This window comes from Neoarius graeffei, chromosome 14 (assembly GCF_027579695.1).
Source record: "Neoarius graeffei isolate fNeoGra1 chromosome 14, fNeoGra1.pri, whole genome shotgun sequence".
In the NCBI taxonomy this organism is placed as follows: Eukaryota; Metazoa; Chordata; class Actinopteri; order Siluriformes; family Ariidae; genus Neoarius; species Neoarius graeffei.
In genome coordinates, this window is record NC_083582.1 from 15,049,345 (window position 1) to 15,065,437 (window position 16,093).

The following is a 16,093-nucleotide window of genomic DNA, read 5'->3' on the forward strand; positions in this document are numbered from 1 at the left end:
TCTAAATGTTGTGGAAGGACCTGAAGCAAGCAGTTCATGTGAGGAAACCCACCAACATCCCAGAGTTGAAGCTGTTCTGTACGGAGGAATGGGCTAAAATTCCTCCAAGCCAGCATGCAGGACTGATCAACAGTTATCGGAAATGTTTAGTTGCAGTTATTGCTGCACAAGGGGGTCACACCAGATACTGAAAGCAAAGGTTCACATGCTTTTGCCACTCGCAGATATGTAATATTGGATCATTTTCCTCAGTAAATAAATGACCAAGTATAATATTTTTTGGCACGGTGGTGTAGTGGTTAGTGCTGTTGCCTCACAGTAAGAAGGTCTGGGTTTGAGCCCTGTGGCCGGTGAGGGCCTTTCTGTGTGGAGTTTGCATGTTGTCTGTGTGGGTTTGTGCCAGTTTCCCTGAAAGACATGCAGGTTAGGTTAACTGGTGACTCTAAAGTGAATGGTTGTCTATGTGATGACTTGGCCAGAGTGTACCCTGCCTGTAGTCAGCTGGGATAGGCTGCAGCTTGCCTGCAACGCTGTAGAACAGGATAAAGCGGCTAGATAATGAGATGATCACAGAATAACTTTCGATCATATTTTAACAAGTGTGAACAGGAACTAACTTGTCTCTCTTTAATGGTTGTAAGCCATTAAAGGGTCTTGTGTCCCTCATTAATAAATTAAACATTGCAATTTTTGGCAATAACACGCCAGACCATGCTGTTATATGAAAATTGGAACTTTGGGGCACAGCATGCAGCTTGCACATCATGCCGCATCAATCCCACCTTATTTTCATATAAAAGCAGGGATTGTTAGTTTCTATTCTGATAAAACTCTATTCTGATTTATTCTAGTCACATGGTGTCATTCAATATGCAAATGAATATTCAGTAAATATACAAATTAATTAGTGATGTCACCTGATGAATTATAGTGACTTTTTTTGTGCATGCCTGGGTGCGTACATGCGTCTGCTCCTTTCTCCGGAAAAAAGTTACCAATCCAAGGCTGCATCTGAACATATGGATTCTCAGGATGTACTAACAATGGTTAAGTACCTACTACCTGACCGTAACTATGAGTATGCGAGCAAATACACAATTTGGACGTACCCATCCACTGATCCAGATGTTCACAGATGACTGAAGCTCTTGATTTGTATCTGCATGATTTTATGCATTGTGCTGCTATCAAGGGATTGGCTGAATAGATAACTGCATAAAACAGCAGGTGGATGGATGGGTGTTACTAATAAAGTGGCCAGTGAGTGTATAGCCATCCATCCATTATCTATAGCTGCTTATCCTGTACAGGGTCACAGGCAAATTGGAGCCTATTCCAGCTGACTATGGGCAAGAGGCAGGGTACACCCTGGATAAGTCACCAGGTCATCGCAGGGCTGACACATAGACACAAATAACCATTCACACCTACAATCAATTTAGAGCTACCACAAACCTGTATGTCTTTAGACTGTGGGGGAAACTGGAGCACCCAGAGGAAACCCACACAGACACTGGGAGAACATGCAAACTCCACACAGAAAGGCCCCCATCGGCCACTGGGCTCAAACCCAGAGCCTTCTTGCTGTGAGGCAAAAGTGCTAACCACTTGCACTACCATGCCACCTATTAACTCATAGTATAAAAATATACTCAAGTTCTTTTTGCATAGAACTACATCATAAAAAATAACGGGTGGCAAAAACTGAATCCATACCTCTATTCTGAGAAGCTATGACCTACAGTAACTCATACTCACTGTGTCATGGTGTATTTCCCATGATCGGAGTTTAACATTTTTCAGAAAATAATGAATAAATATGTGTTTGCTTGGGAAAAACCCTTCAGATGATGAAATTTTGTCTTGTACTATTTTACCCTTTCTCTTTACTCCACTGATCTCTGTTCACACTAACATTGGTAGGGAAATAATTGATCCCTTCGGTTCTGTTAACTACATTTCTTGTTTTGAAGGGTTTTTATTAAAGTCATTTAAACATTTTAAAACTTTGTATGCTGTCATCTGAACAAAGCATGAAACGCTCTTCCCTGTTTTGATGATGATGATGATGATAATGTGACGGAGCAGGAGCATTGTGGATATTTTGACAGCCGTTTTTTTTTCCAAACTGAACTGACAAAGCTAATGATAATGAGGTGAATAATTAGGCAAAGGAAAATCTTCTTAAAGACAGACCCAAACAGTAGGCCGTACTATAACCTTAATGCAGAAATGCTTATGACAGGCCCACCTCTCTTGGGATCACCACCTTACTTGTGGTGGGGCGGTTTGCATGTCCCAGTGACCCCTAGAGCTATGTCAGCTGGAGCTTCATGCTCCTGTTAGGGCCACCCATGCCGAACAGGTCGAAGGGTAGGGGCCAGATGAAGAGTGATCCCCCATTTTCCCCCCTTGGGAGATTGGTCTAGGGCTAACAACCCTATATTGTAAAAAGTAGATGTTACAAAATCATTGAGGAGTAACTTTTAACAACCGGGCCTGGGCAAGGTAGGGTCTTCAACACGAAGGTTTATGATGTGACACAGTGAAAGCCAGATGGAAACCGTGGGGCCGAATGTACTACTGACACCCAGGAAGACCATCAGAATAGTGAATTGGAATGTCAGAATGATATATGAAACAGGAAAAGCGGTGCAGATAGCTAAGGAGATGAGGAATTACAATATATCTGTACTGGGTTTGAGTGAAACAAGATGGAACCAGGCTGGGCGGTTAGTGTTATCAACAGGAGAATTGGTCTTGTTTTCTGGCCATGATGAAGATGGTTCCCCTCATACAGAGGGTGTGGCAGTGATGTTGTCAAAGGAAGCTCCCAGAGCTCTTATTAGTTGGGAACCAGTCAGCTCTAGAATTGTGATGGCTAAGTTTTCAACGAAGCAAAAGAACGTCAAGGTTAATATTATACAACCCCGATTCCAAAAAAGTTGGGACAAAGTACAAATTGTAAATAAAAACGGAATGCAATAATTTACAAATCTCAAAAACTGATATTGTATTCACAATAGAACATAGACAACATATCAAATGTCGAAAGTGAGACATTTTGAAATTTCATGCCAAATATTGGCTCATTTGAAATTTCATGACAGCAACACATCTCAAAAAAGTTGGGACAGGGGCAATAAGAGGCTGGAAAAGTTAAAGGTACAAAAAAGGAACAGCTGGAGGACCAAATTGCAACTCATTAGGTCAATTGGCAATAGGTCATTAACATGACTGGGTATAAAAAGAGCATCTTGGAGTGGCAGCGGCTCTCAGAAGTAAAGATGGGAAGAGGATCATCAATCCCCCTAATTCTGCGCCGACAAATAGTGGAGCAATATCAGAAAGGAGTTCGACAGTGTAAAATTGCAAAGAGTTTGAACATATCATCGTCTACAGTGCATAATATCATCAAAAGATTCAGAGAATCTGGAAGAATCTCTGTGCATAAGGGTCAAGGCCGGAAAAACATACTGGGTGCCCGTGATCTTCGGGCCCTTAGACGGCACTGCATCACATACAGGCATGCTTCTGTATTGGAAATCACAAAATGGGCTCAGGAATATTTCCAGAGAACATTATCTGTGAACACAATTCACCGTGCCATCCGCCGTTGCCAGCTAAAACTCTATAGTTCAAAGAAGAAGCCGTATTTAAGTATGATCCAGAAGCGCAGACGTCTTCTCTGGGCCAAGGCTCATTTAAAATGGACTGTGGCAAAGTGGAAAACTGTTCTGTGGTCAGACGAATCAAAATTTGAAATTCTTTATGGAAATCAGGGACACCGTGTCACTCGGACTAAAGAGGAGAAGGACGACCCAAGTTGTTATCAGCGCTCAGTTCAGAAGCCTGCATCTCTGATGGTATGGGGTTGCATTAGTGCGTGTGGCATGGGCAGCTTACACATCTGGAAAGACACCATCAATGCTGAAAGGTATATCCAGGTTCTAGAGCAACATATGCTCCCATCCAGACGACGTCTCTTTCAGGGAAGACCTTGCATTTTCCAACATGACAATGCCAAACCACATACTGCATCAATTACAGCATCATGGCTGCGTAGAAGGGTCCGGGTACTGAACTGGCCAGCCTGCAGTCCAGATCTTTCACCCATAGAAAACATTTGGCGCATCATAAAACGGAAGATACGACAAAAAAAAGACCCAAGACAGTTGAGCAACTAAAATCCTACATTAGACAAGAATGGGTTAACATTCCTATCCCTAAACTTGAGCAACTTGTCTCCTCAGTCCCCAGACGTTTACAGACTGTTGTAAAGAGAAAAGGGGATGTCTCACAGTGGTAAACATGGCCTTGTCCCAACTTTTTTGAGATGTGTTGTTGTCATGAAATTTAAAATCACCTAATTTTTCTCTTTAAATGATACATTTTCTCAGTTTAAACATTTGATGTGTCATCTATGTTCTATTCTGAATAAAATATGGAATTTTGAAACTTCCACATCATTGCATTCCGTTTTTATTTACAATTTGTACTTTGTCCCAACTTTTTTGGAATCAGGGTTGTACAGTGCTATGCTCCTACAAACAAGTTCCAAGTTTCAAAGTGTTTATTGTCATATGCACAGTAAGGAACATGTCCTCTTGCACAATGAAATTCTTAGTTTGCCATCCACCATGAATGCCAATTACGATGTTGATGAAAATAAGAAGGAGGAGTTCTATTCCATACTACAGGATCTCCTGAACAAGGAATGATCTAAGGACATTACCATCATTATGGGGGACTTCAATGCTAAGATCGGATCTGATAACATTAGTTATGAAGAGGTCATGGGAAAGCATGGTCTTGGGGAAATGAATGAAAACAGAGAGCTGTTTGCTGACCTGTGTGCACTAAACCAACTTGTCATCAGAGGTAGTATTTTTCCACACAAGGGCATATATAAAGCTACTTGGGTATCTCCTGATCATCTAACAGAGAACCAAATAGATCACTTTTGTATCAGCAAGAAATTCAGGAGAACATTGCAAGACATGCAGGTTAAGAGGGGTGCAGACATAGCATCGGACCACCACCTTGTCCTGGCAACATTGAAATTGTGCCTAAAATGTCATAGCCGACCTGCTGGATCTAGGACATGATACAATGTAGACCTGCTCAAAGAGGCAAAGATGAAAGACCAGTTCCAGATAAGCATGTCAAATAGGGATCAAGTGTTGCAAGATCTTTATGAAGCAGAAGGTGTTACAGATATCGAAACTGAGTGGAGTAGAGCAAAGAAGGTTTGGATTGATGCATGTGAGGAGACTATTGGTAGGAAAAAGCGACCTACAAGGACTGGATGTCACTAGCTATTTTAGAGAAGATTGAGGACAGGAAAAAACGTAAAGCCGATTTGAACAACTACTGGATGAGAGCTTTGAAGGCTAGGGCCCAGAAGCAGTATGGAATGGCTCACATGGAAGTATGAAAAAGTGTTTGACGAGATAAAAGGGTGTACATGGAGAACATGGCGAAGGCAGCAGAAGAAGTAGCAGCCAGGAGGAACATGTAAGATCTTGAAAGCTACATGAGGAGGCTGGCAGGAAAATATCATCGTGCAGACAAGCCAGTCAAGGACAAGCGAGGCAAAACCTTAACCACAGCAGAGGAGCAACTCAAGTGTTGGGCGGAGCACTTTGGAGAACTACTAAATTGACCTTCTCCGGAGAACCCACCAGATATTCCACCGTCTGACACAACCCTCCCCTTGAACTGTGATAAACCCAGTAAAGATGAGATCCAGAGGGCTATTCAAGCCTTGACGAATGGAAAAGCCGCAGGGCCTGATGGGGTTCCTGCCGAAGCTATGAAGGCTGATCTAGCAACATCCATATATATCCTTCACAGGCTCTTTGCTAGGATATGGGAGGAGGAGAGCATCCCAAAAGATTGTCGGGAGGGGATTATTGTAAAAGTTCCTAAGAAGTGTGAAGGAAATTTAGTGAATGAACATTCCTATTCTCTGTGTTTCTGTGTGTTGAGCTCAAGCGGCCTAGTGTACTGAGAAAAGTTGCTTTGCCCACATGCTGGAATCACCTTTCTGTGCCCTTGGCTGGTGATAAGCAGGGTGTCTGGGTTCTCCCTAACCACACATCCGCCTGCACATCCTAGAGCACACCAGGTGCACGCTTTAGCAAAGTTTCATAGAAAGTCTCGGGCCAATCACATGAAGACGCGAGCAGTAAGCGAATGCCTTTAGAGTATAATAGATAACAGCCACTAAGACACAACTCAGAGTGCGTACTCTTGGCATCACCTGAAGTGGTGTCTTCTTCTTCTTCTTTTTCCTTTCCCGTTTTATATCTCTGTTTTATATGATCTCCTATAATAAATAACTGAAAAGACAACTGCTAAGCGTTCTGAAGTGTTTATTAGAAGTTTCCATTACAATTTGGCGTCCCTGGGTGGGCCCTATGCATCTGATCCTTGGACGACGGGACACTCCCAAGGCCACGGTGCGGAGCTGAGAACTGAGAGACCAGACCGTCAGGGCTCACCGAACCAGTAAATGATAACTTTGCATTCTTGTGTAAAGAAATTAGTGGAAACAGTATTTAAAGACTGATATAAGAGACGGACAGAAATGTGTTCTAGTCAAGGAGGACTGCTAAGCTGTGGTACCATCAATATGTTTGCAGAAATGGATAAAACGCAATTTTGAGACAATAAACCGCGAGTAGTTTATTGAGTCGTGTAAGAGAAATATCCACCTAAGTGATGACTGGGCAATGGCTCACTGTGAAGTAGCTGAGCCGTCCAGCTCAGCCTTCACTGCAGGGTGGTCACCAAACTGAAGAAAAGGAAGCACAACGGGAACGTACGGTGCAAATGCGGCGGAGCAGATTTATTTGCAGTACTCTACAGTGCAATAACAAAAAAAACTTTTCAAAAAAAAACAAAAAAAAAAATCAACACAATGGTTGTCAAATAAAACTACCTATAACTCTACAATAAGCACAAAAAACCAGCTTTCAACAGACAGTCTCCAACACCAATCTTTCTCCTAAGCTCCCACACCCAGACTGAGAAAACTGCTGTTTTTATACACTGCCTAATTGACAAATTACCTAATTAACTGAACAAGTGGTTGAAACCATTCTGACAAAACAAAAAGGTGAGACAACAAAATTATACTACTCTGAATCCCTGTTAAAATACATGCATGTACATTCTACATTACTATTAAGAAAAATATATTCTTGGTATAAAACATACATCACATCAAATCATCATTATGGCATCCCAAATGCACATTTAACCCATAATCATTTTACTTTCATCCCTACGGTCATAAATGTCTCTGATTGGCTATTTGGGAAATAAAACATCCCAATTCCCACAGCTCGTGTTTTCCAGGGGAAAGAAAGTTTGTGCACCAGGAAGTGTGAGTGTTTGTGTTTGTGTATGCAATGTGTTAAACGGAATGGAATGGGAGTATGGAGCAATCTCGGCGGGTACCTCACCGAGCGCTGTGCTGATTAGTCCATTGGGTGAGTACTAAAAGTTCTTGAAATGTTTAGTGCTGCAAAGAACTCCAAATGCGGTTGCCGGCTCCGCGATTGAGAGTCCAATATTTGTGTGTGCGTGTGTGTGTGTGCAGGTGTCCGTGTTAATGCCTGCCAGATAACATTAGCAGACTAAATTGTAACGCAAAAGTCTGACACGTTTGTGGAAAGGCAGGGCTGCCTTTTCACATTTCCCCCTTCCTCTGGAGACTCGCCACTGGGGTGGCGAGACAAGTAATCCGCCACTGTGTTCTGCTTGCCCGCCCGATAGCAGACCTGGAAACTGTAGGGCTGCAAAGCCAAAAACCATCGGGTGATACGGGCATTTGTGTCCTTCATCTGCCCAAGCCACTTCAAGGCCCGGTGGTCAGTCTCTAAAACAAATTGTCTACCTAAAAGGTAGTAACGGAAAGCGTCAAGGGCCCATTTAACAGCAAGGCACTCTAGCTCAACAGCTGAGTACCTGGTCTCTCTGGGAAAGAGTTTGCGGCTGATATAAGCCACAGGGCGCTGCTGATCTCCTTCCCCTTGAAGCAGAACTGCCCCCAGACCGACCCCCGAAGCATCAGTCTGGACAGTCATCGGCTGCTTGAAGTCCGGACTCTGCAGCACTGGCCCACTGCAGAGAGCCTCCTTCAGGTCTCTGAAGGCCTTGTCATGCTGCTCCTCCCATCTGACTCGGACAGAGCCAGCCTTTCTGGTGAGATCTGTGAGGGGTGCAGCTCTGGTGGCAAAGTTAGGGACAAACCTCCGGTACCACCCCGCAAGCCCCAAGAAGGATCGAACCCCCTTCTTGGTCTCTGGTCGCAAGCAGTCCCGGATAGCCTCGATCTTGTCCTGCTGAGGCTTGATCACCCCACGTCCAACAATGTGTCCCAGGTAGCGTACCTCCTGCTGAACAAACGCACACTTGTTGGGCTGAATGGTCAGCCCCGCCTCGTGAATGCGACGCAACACTTCAGCCAAGTGCTGCACATGCTCTGCCCAACTGCTGCTGTAGACTATAATGTCATCCAGATAGGCCCCCGCGAAGCTGGCGGTGCCATCCAGCACACGGTCCATCAGACGCTGGAAGGTAGCAGGCGCCCCCTGTAGGCCAAAGGGCATCACGGTAAACTGAAACAGGCCCTGAGGTGTCCTAAAGGCCGTATACGGTCTCGCCTCTTTAGCCAGCGGCACCTGCCAGTAGCCCTTGCTCAGGTCCAGCGTGGTGATGTAGTGGGCACCCCCCAGACGCTCGATAAGGTCCTCCAGTCTGGGCATGGGGTAGGCGTCGAAGTGTGACTGAGCGTTCACCTGCCGAAAGTCAATGCAGAAGCGCATGGTGCCATCTTTCTTTGGCACCAGAACCACCAGACTGCTCCAGGCACTCTCCGAACGCTCAATCACCCCCAGTCTCTGCATCACCTGCAGCTCCTCCTGGAGAGCAGGTAACAAGCGCTCTGGGACTCTATACATCCGTTGCCTGGCGGGTGTAGAATCCTTAAGACGGATGGAGTGCTCGGCCACTGATGTGTACCCCGGTCGGTCACTGAACAGGCCTTCAGGGACAATGGCCCATAGTTCTTGCTGCTGCTGAGGAGTTAGGTGAGCAAGATCCAATGTCCCAGCTGGTTGGTCTATGGGGAAGAACTGTTCTGGGGTGTCCTCTTCTTCCTTCACAGCCTGCACCAACAGCTGTGGACTGAGTGGCGTCTCCCGTTCGTGCCACTCTTTGAGGAGGTTGACGTGGAACGCCTGCCGCCGTTTCCTTCTCTCTGGCATTTCCAGCTCGTACGTGGTTGGTCCCAACTGCCTGGTGATGCAGTAGGGTCCCTGCCACTTAGCCAGCAACTTGTTTTCCTCAGTGGGCAGGAGAAGAAGGACTTTCTGGCCTGGCTGAAAAGTTCTTCGACGTGCACTCCGGTCGTACCAGGTGATCTGAGTCTCCTGGGCACGCTGGAGGTTGTCGCGCACCAGGCTGGCCATCTCCTCCATCTTCTCCCTCATGGCCATGACATAGGAGATCACACTGGAGGTGGTGGACTTGGGTGACTCCCAGACATCCTTCAGCAGGTCAAGAGGTCCACGCACCTGCCGGCCATACAGGAGCTCGAATGGCGAAAACCCCGTGGATGCCTGAGGGACTTCCCGATAGGCAAACATCAGGTACGGCAGCCAGCGGTCCCAGTCTTTTCCATTGGCCGAGACAAACTTCCTCAGCATGCCTTTCAACGTCTGGTTGTACCTCTCCACGAGGCCATCAGTCTGAGGATGGTAAGGAGTGGTCCTGATCCCTCTAATACCCAATAGCCCATAAACTTGTTTTAACGTGTTTGACAGGAAGGCGGTTCCCTGATCAGTAAGTATTTCTTGGGGAATCCCTACCCTCGAAAACAACTGTAATAGTGCAAGGGCAATGGATCTAGCAGTGACTTTACGTAGGGGGAATGCTTCAGGATAGCGGGTGGCATAATCACAAATGACCAAAATGTACTGGTAGCCTGACTGTGTGCGTTGCAAGGGTCCTACAATGTCCATACCTATTCTGGTAAATGGGACCTCTATCAATGGAAGTGGCTGAAGTGAATATGGCTTGACTGTGTGTTTGCTGCATAGCTGGCAGGTGGAGCATGTTTTGCAGTGTTTCTGTACATCAGTATACAACCCCGGCCAGTAAAATCTGTCAGAGATTCTTTCTAGAGTCTTTACACTTCCCAAATGAGCAGACCAAGGAATATCATGGCCCAAACACAAAATCTTCTGCCTCAGACAATGGGGTATCACCAGCTGCTCTACACTGCCACCCTCAGGCTGATGATACAACAAGCCATCACGCACAAAGTAAAACTCTCCCAGCAAAGACTTCTTCTGGCCTGTGCTCACACCATCAACCTCCACCACTTTGCTGAAAAGCTCTTTCAGGGTGTCATCCTTTTCCTGCAACTCTTTCAAGTTCTCAGGCACTTTCCATACATCCTCCCCTGCCTCAGGAACGGCCTCTAGCTCTCCAGCAGACAGGACTTTAACTGTACCAACCAATTTGTCATATCTACGCTGTCGGCGTGTCTTCCGGGTTCTTACTTTTACAGGGGACGGAATAATTTCTCCACTGAATGGCATTTCACTTAAGTCCTTAGCGGCTAACTCCTCAGCCTGAGTCTTTTTAGCCTGTGCCCTGGTAGCAACGCAACTCACTGGTAGAGTAGCCTGCACCAGGTCTGGCAGAATCCACACATCCTGACCTAAGACCACAGGATGATTTAGACTTTTAACCACACCAGCTTCTAAGTGGAACATTTGGTCTTGCACTTTTAAGGACACTAGTGCTATGGGGTACTCGTGCTCATCACCATTCACACATACCACTCTCAATTTTCTGCCCGTCATGGCATCAGGCTGCTGAACCAGGTAGGGTCGCACCAGGGTGTGAGTGCTGCCTGTGTCCAGGAGAGCCATCGCCGATTTATCATTTACCGTGACCTCCATTACTGGCAATCTGCTGGCATGCATGGTCTCAGTCATAGGTCTAGGCCCAGAAACTGTACTAGCCCCTTTCACTTTCTTCACCGGACAAACTCTCGCCCAATGACCAGGTTTACCACAAAAATGACAAACAGTATGTATGTTAGCAGGTATGTTGGTAGATATGTCAAAAGGTTTAGACTGAGGATGGTGTTGTGGTGAGTACTGTCTGTGGGATGGACCCCTACTCTGAATACTACTCCCCAGACCAGAACCAACTCCACTCCCATTTCCCCCAGACTTACCCTTCTGAGGTGCTCTGCTGCTGCCATGGAACCGGAAGTCCTTTGGTCCTCGGCGGGCTGCCAGGAAGGCATCCACCAGGTCTGCTGCCTTCAGGCCGGTGTTGGGGTTGTGCTCTTTGACCCACACCCTCAACTCTGGAGCAAGAGAACGTAAAAACTGCTCCAAGATGAGGATCTCACCAATCTCCTCAACGGTGCGCTCAGCTGGCCGTATCCATTTTTGGTACAGGTCCTTCAGACGGTTGTAAAACTCTTTTGGAGTCTCACCAGGTTGAACGTCCGGCTCCCTGAATCGTGACCGGTAACTCTCAGTGCTGATTTCGTACTTGGCCAAGATGGCCTCCTTGACCTTGTAGTAATCCGCTGCCTCGTACGGGTCCATAGCGACATAGGCAGCCCGAGCCTTGCCAGTCAAGTATGGCACAAGGAATGTGGCCCACTCAGCTGGAGGCCACCTGTAGGCTGTAGCTAGACGTTCAAAGGTGGTCATATACTGCTCCACATCATCACCGTCCTCTAGCCTAGGCACTGCTACTCGAGTCCATGTCGCTGGTGCTGGGGCTGCTGGATCGGAACACAGGGATGGTGGAAAGACTAGAGGAGCTGCCGGAGGCCTCACCGGCATCCCAGGGGGTGCTGATGGTGCTGCGGGTGGTGCTGCTGATGGAGCTGGATACACTGGTGCTGGTGATACTGCTGTCGCTGCTGCAGGTGGTACAGGAGGTGGTGACCAGGATGGCATCACGGGAGATGGTACTGCTGTCGCTGCTGCAGGAACTGGTGCTGGCCTGGCCCCTTCTCCCCAGTGCTGCTGTCCTCCGCTGCCACTCCTGCGGTCGGCCTCCAACTCGTCACAGACGTTGTTCAGCTGGATTTGAATGCTGCGCCACCTCTGCTCTTGCTTAAGCATCTCTTGCTCCTGTGTCTGCATGGACTGCTTCAGCAGACTATACAGGGCTGAGAGGTCAAATGCTTCTGGTTGTCTGCCGTCATCAGAGTGTGCTTGTGGCTCTCGTCCTACGGCTCCTTCGGCCTCCTCCTCAGCTGGTAGCTGACCCAGGAGATCACTCTTCATCTTCCTGTATGTCATCTTACTCCGTACCTGTGCCCGTCTTGTTGGCCTCTGTCTCAATGTCAGCGCCACAATCCCACTTCTGACACCAAATGTGAAGTAGCTGAGCCGTCCAGCTCAGCCTTCACTGCAGGGTGGTCACCAAACTGAAGAAAAGGAAGCACAACAGGAACGTACGGTGCAAATGCGGCGGAGCAGATTTATTTGCAGTACTCTACAGTGCAATAACAAAAAAAACTTTTCAAAAATAAACAAAAAAGAAAAAAAATCAACACAATGGTTGTCAAATAAAACTACCTATAACTCTACAATAAGCACAAAAAAACAGCTTTCAACAGACAGTCTCCAACACCAATCTTTCTCCTAAGCTCCCACACCCAGACTGAGAAAACTGCTGTTTTTATACACTGCCTAATTGACAAATTACCTAATTAACTGAACAAGTGGTTGAAACCATTCTGACAAAACAAAAAGGTGAGACAACAAAATTATACTACTCTGAATCCCTGTTAAAATACATGCATGTACATTCTACATTACTATTAAGAAAAATATATTCTTGGTATAAAACATACATCACATCAAATCATCATTATGGCATCCCAAATGCACATTTAACCCATAATCATTTTACTTTCATCCCTACGGTCATAAATGTCTCTGATTGGCTATTTGGGAAATAAAACATCCCAATTCCCACAGCTCGTGTTTTCCAGGGGAAAGAAAGTTTGTGCACCAGGAAGTGTGAGTGTTTGTGTTTGTGTATGCAATGTGTTAAACGGAATGGAATGGGAGTATGGAGCAATCTCGGCGGGTACCTCACCGAGCGCTGTGCTGATTAGTCCATTGGGTGAGTACTAAAAGTTCTTGAAATGTTTAGTGCTGCAAAGAACTCCAAATGCGGTTGCCGGCTCCGCGATTGAGAGTCCAATATTTGTGTGTGCGTGTGTGTGTGTGCAGGTGTCCGTGTTAATGCCTGCCAGATAACATTAGCAGACTAAATTGTAACGCAAAAGTCTGACACGTTTGTGGAAAGGCAGGGCTGCCTTTTCACACTCACCTACTTGAGAGAGTGAAGTAAGGGGGCATGTTTCGACAGATTCACATTCAGCAATTCATAACTGGGAAAGAATTGAATCTTGCTCCCTTTGTTCTGTGTGAACAACTGGCCCGTTGTAGGAATGGGATAGAGAGGTTCAATCATGAAGTCGCCAAGACACACCGGTGTGCATGAAAAATATTGATGAATTAACAGAGTACTGTCCTCCTCCAAATTCTGAAACAGAGAAATAGATCTTGTACACATGCGTGAGTTGTCTTTGAGGTTGTTGTGCTAAATGATACCTACTTTTAGCTTAAGGTAAATGTCAGATAAATTGTTTACTAATAAGAACATACCTCAAGGATTATTGTGTCGCATTTTTGGACATAGTCCAACCTATTCTTCTTGTGATCCTAGTAAAAACTCAGCCATTGTTGTCATAACCTATTGATATAACAGGGTACAATGGGGAACAGAAATGGCAAGTTAGGGAAAGAAAAGAAAAAAGCAAGTAAGTCTGAGGCTACGTGTGCTATAATAAGAATTGGATGTTCCTATGACAGCCCAAACATCCAGTTTATGAAAACCTTGTATGGCAAGGATTGTTTGGCACAGTTTGACATATGGGTAAAGGACTTAGGATTCCCTGAGAAGGGCAGTTTTAGTCCCAGGCAGATAGAACAGTTAGAAGAAAAGTTGAAACGGAAAGAAAAAGAAGAGTCTGCAGATAATGTTAAGTTCTTAGGGGACTGGAGGGCATTTTTGGCATGGAAAGAAGAAACACTTGAGGGTACAAAAGAGAGAAACCACAGGCAGGGCTCTCACCCTCTACTCAGTGTTTGAAATTTCAGATGGACCTTGACCTGGAGTCTGCCCTACCACCCCAACACACACTGCCTCCTCAGCAAGGTAGAGCATCACTCCCATAAGCGCCTCACCCACAGAAAGGGGGAGAAGTCGAGACAAAGCAAAAAAAAAACCCTGAGCCTCTGGAATCTCTCCCAGCCTACCAGCTGCCTCCAGCATCGGCGCCTCCCCTCGCTTCTCCGTCACACACGAGATCCGGTCTTGCATATGGCAATGGAAGAGACACCCTCCTGGACCTGACCACATGCTCACCAGTGGGTCCACAAGGCCATAACTTAAAGTCTGAAGTCCTTCATCTTCCAATGGTGGAAATGGCTGGAGCTGACAGTGTGCTTCTAGTCCACAGACTCTGGATGACAGCTGATATCAAGGAAAGCATGGCTTCTCTTCCCAATGTGAGAGAGGTAGGAGGAAAGAGGTTTGGTAATGGGCTGTTGATATTTTGCAGAGAATTCTGGCCAACCACCCATGAACTTCGCCGCCTACTCATGACCAAGATGGGTATAGATTGGAACAAGGTTTTCAGAAAGTGGCCAGAAGCCGACCAGCGGATGGCAATAGTGAGTATAGAAATACCCTCACTGCTTTCTGTGCTCCTCTAATCGAAGCTTTTCTCTTGAACATAGACATGACTAAGATCAGTATGTGTAAGCAAAAAGATGGTGAAGTGGTGTCAGCATTTCTCACTCATCTCACTGCCGTGCACAAGAAACACAGTGGCCTGACCAGGCCCGTGACCCTGGCTGCAGTGGAGGGCACTCCTGAGCCTCACCAAGATCGAGCAGTATGCTGTGCATGCAGAAAGGCTGCTGAAAGAGAAGGAGAAGACAAAGTCAACAAAAGAGACCAAGACCTACATGCTGCCACTCTCACTCTTCTCCAGACTGCTCAGTCTGGACCTAGAGGAAGAGGTCGAGGTAGGGGCCAAGGCAGGATGACCCAGGGTGACCCGTCCTGGATGAAAGGTGCAACCTGCTACTACTGCAATCAGAAGGGACACTGTGGCAGCGGGGGCGTGGTCAAGCGCCGGTCTGTGACAGGAGGGCGGAGTCAGGGAAGGTAAGTGGCAGAATCACTACACCTGACTGCAATTAATCTGTTTGTGTGTGTCTTCCCAGTGACCGCGCCCTATTTAGGGAGGGAGAGCAGAGAGCAGAGGAGCTCATCCCCCGGACGAGACGCTAGTGTGTGTGTGTCTCTATCTTTTGATAGTAAAATATTGTTAGACTGAAAAGTGTGGCAATAAAGCCTCTGCATAAACCTGATCTCTGTCCTGCCGTCCTCTGTGCTCCACTCACTCCTGTCGAACTGCCACAGACACATTGCTCGAAATTGTCTCCACAGTAGCAAACAGAGGCCCCGTGAGGAGTACAGCAAAGCAGACTGACGGGCGGACTCCGGGAACGGGCCCCGCACAGAGAACAGGGGAGGTAACACACACACACCTGATAATACACATACACATAGACAGGAACATTCACATAACGTTAAACACATTAGTAGCAGCACCTGCATGCAACAGCAAGACTACACAGAAACGTCCGATACACCAGTCCAGATAGATACACCTGAAGTTGCATCAAGTTTGTTAAAATACACAACTACTCCCTTCTCTAAACTCTCTTGTATGCCCCTCACTGTATGTGGGCATGTGTTGATTTTTTTTTTTAGTAGATTCTGGAGCAGAACACTCAGTGATACAACATGGGATACTTCCAGTAGACCCACTGCTCAGCTCAAATTCTATTCAGATGATGGGCATTTCAGGACGACCTGTAACCGAAACTTTCTCAGTCAACCTCCCATGTACAAGCGAGGGAGGAATAGTTACATCCCACTCATTCCTCAT